This window comes from Protobothrops mucrosquamatus, unplaced genomic scaffold (assembly GCF_001527695.2).
Source record: "Protobothrops mucrosquamatus isolate PMUCROS unplaced genomic scaffold, P.Mucros_1.0 scaffold12188, whole genome shotgun sequence".
Taxonomy (NCBI): domain Eukaryota; kingdom Metazoa; phylum Chordata; class Lepidosauria; order Squamata; family Viperidae; genus Protobothrops; species Protobothrops mucrosquamatus.
In genome coordinates this window covers 11,193-15,805 of record NW_015397965.1, presented here as the reverse complement: position 1 = coordinate 15,805, position 4,613 = coordinate 11,193, and the positions used below count along the sequence as shown (strand labels likewise).

The following is a 4,613-nucleotide window of genomic DNA, read 5'->3' as shown; positions in this document are numbered from 1 at the left end:
CCTATTTTAGTATGTGTGAATATGGCTCTTTTTAATATTAATATTTTATTGTGTTTTTTAATCCAGGCAAAATATTAATATATATTGCAAGTTCATGCATGATATGCCATATGCTAAAAATGTGTGTATATGTATATCATATGTGTATGTATCCATCCATCCATCCATAAATTTGGAACAAGTATCCAATCCAATCCAACGTTTTCCTACCTCTGGGCAGTTTGTCCATTGAAGCCACACCACAAACTGGTTTTCAAATTGCTCCGCTGTAAGTGATTTCAAATGCAAGTGAATAGATTCACATAAAGGACCAAGACATCTCACACTTTTGATATAATCCAATGTTGGGTCTAAAAAACAAAAATAACCAATCAGTTCAAGAATACTGTCAAATACTGCTAAATATAAAAAGATTCAAAAATATTTTCTCCTGAAAGGGTTCCCCTAAACTCATTAAGGAATTTTCTTTTTCTGTAGAAAATCTTAAATAATGACCATTCAGCCATTGAAGCTAAATAACTAACATTAGAAATTCTAATTCTATTATTTTTAATAAAAAGATCCCCCTAAACAAGTAAAAGATCTCCATTGCATATGCTAATTCAGAAACAATGTCTTACTGTCCCAAGTATAACAATACACTACATTTAAAAACAACAGAGACCTTGCTCTCCATATTGTACATGTTCTGTGATGAATTCCCAATTTATTTCACCGGTGCTGCATATAATACTACTGAGAGCATAGTTTGATTTCCTCTCAAATCCAGCTTCACAAACCATATAGTACACTGTAGAGGAAAGGCAGGTAGATGGTGGCTCAGCTAAGAGCATCTAAAATGAAATAAAAAGGCAAATGGTGATACAAAATAAGGGAATCATTGCAGGCAATTATTTTGTTTTGTGAACACAATTATTACTCTCAGAATTACTTTTACACATTTTACAAATATTTTGTATTGATGGCAAAAATGAAAATAAAATTCCAACTATATTACCTGGAGATTTGATGTCGTGATATTTTTGACCTTTCTTCTGTAGGATGAAAGTTAATATACAGTAATCCAGAGTAAAGAGAAAAATCATGGGTGTTTGGTTAAACACTGCAACAGCATTTTTCCTCCCTACTTCTCAGCCCAAAGATATCATAGATAATTCCTGCTTATGTTTTTTATTATCATTTAAAATATTTTAAAAAGCACTCTGTCAAAGTAAGTAGTGGGCCATTTATTCTCATACTTCAGGAACTGAAAGTATCTTGAAAACAATCCTGCAATGAACTACTTTGTTCACACTCTGTTGTTGTGCCCACATTCTACAAATAGGATTGAATAAAACTGTTTGACAATCCTTTAGTGTAAATAAACCTCAGTATCAGATGAGAGATGTGCTGGGTCTAAGAAAATGCCTTCCTATTGTGTCATTGAGTCAAATGTTATTATCCGGGAAGTATATAACTGAGTTTACAACCAGAAATCTTCTCTCTATATTTCAGAGGATGTCTAAAACTTTAGTAGCTGATAATAATCATGGGTTGAAAAAATACTGAAAATCTCAACTCTTCATGGCCATGTATCAATCATCTGGATTTGGAATGCTTCCACAACTGAAGGTAGGCTTAACCAGAGAGTCTCTGGGGAACCCTTCAGTTCAACCAGGAAAGCCACAGGTCATCTTTGCCCATCTCATTTCACCAATTATGGGTCCCAACATATTAGAACCAACATGGTTCTAATAAATAAATTTGGAATAAAACAGACATCACTTGTAATGAAACTGTGACAGAATTGCATAAATGCATTCCTCGTTGGCTGTGGATGATGCTTTTAATTCCTCTGGATATACAGAAAAATTGTTTTTTCCATTAGGGAAAGATGGCTTCTGAGTAGGAGAAACAAAAAAACTGTTATTTCTGCCTTTTAGTGGTCAATGATAGCTTTAAGGGTCAGACTGGTAATCTTAACACATCACATCAGAATCTTTTTTTTAAAAAAAGCATCAATCCACAATGCAACTATTTTGTAATCCCAGAACAAATACAGTATAACAAAATAAAGGTCACAATTAAGCAAACAGTTCAACATTAATACTAATTATGCCAGGCAGTCACAGAACCTCTGAGTTTAAGATGCATTTCTGTCTAGCTGACAGGGTGAAAGCATATACAGGTAGTCCTCCACTTACAACCACAACTGAGCCCAACGTTTCCGTTGCTAAGCAAGACAATTGTTAAAGGTCAGTTTTGTCCCTTTTTGTGACTTTTCTTGCCACAGTTGCTAAGTGAATCATTGTAGTTGTTAAATTGGTACTTTCTTGACAGAAGGTCACCAAAGGTGATGACCTCAGGACACTGCAACCGTCAGAAATCCATGCTAATTGCCAAGGATCCGAATTTTGATCACATGATCACGGGATGCTGCATGAGTATGAGTCATAAGTCATATGTATGAGAACCACTCATAATTTCTTTTTTCAGTGCCGTTGTAACTTGGAACAATCACTAAACAAAAGGCTGTAAGTCAAGGACTACCTGTAACTTGTGAAAAGTCACAATTTACAAGTGTGGCCAGCAAAATTAGAACTTTCTACCGCTGCTGTGAAATAATATTTAGTTTCCATTACAATTATGACTTTTGTTCCTTTTCTCTCTTTAGGACTGAAGCTTAAACAGCAACAAATAAGTTGCAAAGATAAACTCACCATGTCTCCCTTTCCCAACGCTAATCCCCTAAACCAGGTTTGTCAAACGGTGAGGTGTGCCTCCCTTGGGGCGGAGCTGAGTCCAGAGGATCTCTGAGCAACCTTTTAATTACATTTTTAATAAATCCACCTTTCCTGCAGTTTCATTGTATTGTTCTCCTTGTTCTCCTGTGTTCATTTTGGTGTTTGTATTTTTAAAGGAGGTGCGCACATTAAGATTACAATGAAGGAAGATATCATGATACAAGGTTTAGGAACCCTGCCCTAAACTGTTTAACTTGGCGTTTAGCAAAAGAAGGAAATAGCAAGCTAGGCAACAACAACAACAAAACTCGACTTGAACCGATATGAGGCGCTCTCGCTCCTAGCGTCGCGCCCCAATAATTGAACTACAATTCCCAGAATCCTCCGCCTCCTCTTAAGTAGAACAGCAACCAGATTATGGGAAGTCTGATCCGCGGCAAGTACCTCTGTTCGGTTCTGGTTCTTGGGTTGCTTAGCTCGTGCTTACTGACGTCACGGATAGAGACCAGCCTCGAGCCTCTGAAAGGCTGCTCCTAACGGGTCCGTGCGGACGGTTGCTGCGCCGGTAAATCACTGTCCGCTCCAGGCAGTAGCCTAAAGTGAGGAGTCCCAATGGATAAAGCCAAAAAAAAGCTGGGCGTCACTCCTTCCCATGCTGCACAGGCATGGGGAAAAAAACACAGCACTACAGACAAAGATCAGGTCGGTCGTGTAAGACTAGGCGGCCCGGCTCTACCTGCGCGTGCGCAGAGCAACATTGGGGCGGGCCTCAGGTTTGAGGCTTCCCACTGAGTGGGCGGGGTCACGCGATCGGCTGCGGGGTGGTAGGGAAAGCTTATTGCACCCGTTTTGGTGGGATCGTGCGTTTTGGAAAGCCGGAGCTGCCTCTTTTGCTCGGTTAAAAAGTTGTGTAGATGTGGGCTCGGTCCAAAGTTGTGTTAAGGTACACGAAGAGCGCTTGCTGTTAACAATAGTAAAGTTGTCTTGCCAGTTTTTCTCAACCCTGGCAGCTTTAAGACGTGTGGACACTCAGAATTCCCTTAGCCAGCATGCTCTAGTCTAGGAATTGAAGTCCATATCTCTTAAAGTTGCCAAGTTTGAGAAATACTGGTCTATGTCAAGCATGTTGCAGAACCAAGGCGACCCTGTTCAGAAGGGTTAATTTTGGTTTCTACTATATTATGTTTATGTACTGTAAAGTAATAATAATAATAATAAAAGTTGGAAGGGACCTTGGAGGTCATCTAGTCCAACCCCCTGCTCAGGCAGGAAACCCTATACCATTTCGGACAAATGGCTGTCCAGTCTCTTCTTAAAAACCTCCAGTGTTGGAGCATTCACCACTTCTGGAGGCAGGTTGTTCCACTGATGAATTGTTCTAACTGTCAGGAAGTTTCTCCTTAGTTCTAGGTTGCTTCTCTCCTTGCTTAGTTTCCACCCGTTGCTTCTTGTCCTACCCTCAGGTGCTTTGGAAAATAGCTTGACTCTCTCTTCTTTGTGGCAGCCCCTGAGATATTGGAACACTGGACTACTGTAATGCTCTCTACATGGGGCTTCCCTTGAGGAGCACCCGGAGGCTCCAGCTAGTCCAAAATGCGGCCGCGCTGCTGCTGCGAGCTGCATTGGCTGCCGGTGGCCTTCCGGGTGCGCTTCAAGGTGCTGACTATCATCTTTAAGGTGCTCCATGGCAGTGGACCGGGATACCTTCGAGACCGCCTTCTGCCACAGATTACCTCCCATCGGCCTGTACGCTCCCACAGGGTGGGTCTCCTCAGGGTGCCGTCGGCCAGACAGTGCCGGCTGGCGACCCCAAGGGGGAGGGCCTTCTCTGTGGGAGCTCCCACCCTCTGGAATGAGCTGCCCCCAGAGATCAGGGTGATCCCTGATCTC

General features: G+C 41.1%; 1 long non-coding RNA gene across 2 annotated transcripts; it reads right to left on the bottom strand.

The window, feature by feature from the left end:
- Positions 1-213: 213 nt before the first annotated feature.
- On the bottom strand, positions 214-3,369 carry LOC107301390. 2 transcript variants are annotated; one of them, XR_001549291.1, is made up of 3 exons: positions 3,168-3,369; positions 665-833; positions 214-350 (listed from the first exon to the last, which is right to left on the bottom strand). It is a non-coding gene; the product is annotated as an uncharacterized LOC107301390 (long non-coding RNA). The 2 variants fall into 2 exon arrangements; XR_001549292.1 differs by lacking the exon at positions 3,168-3,369 and adding an exon at positions 998-1,024.
- Between the last annotated feature and the right edge of the window lie 1,244 nt (positions 3,370-4,613).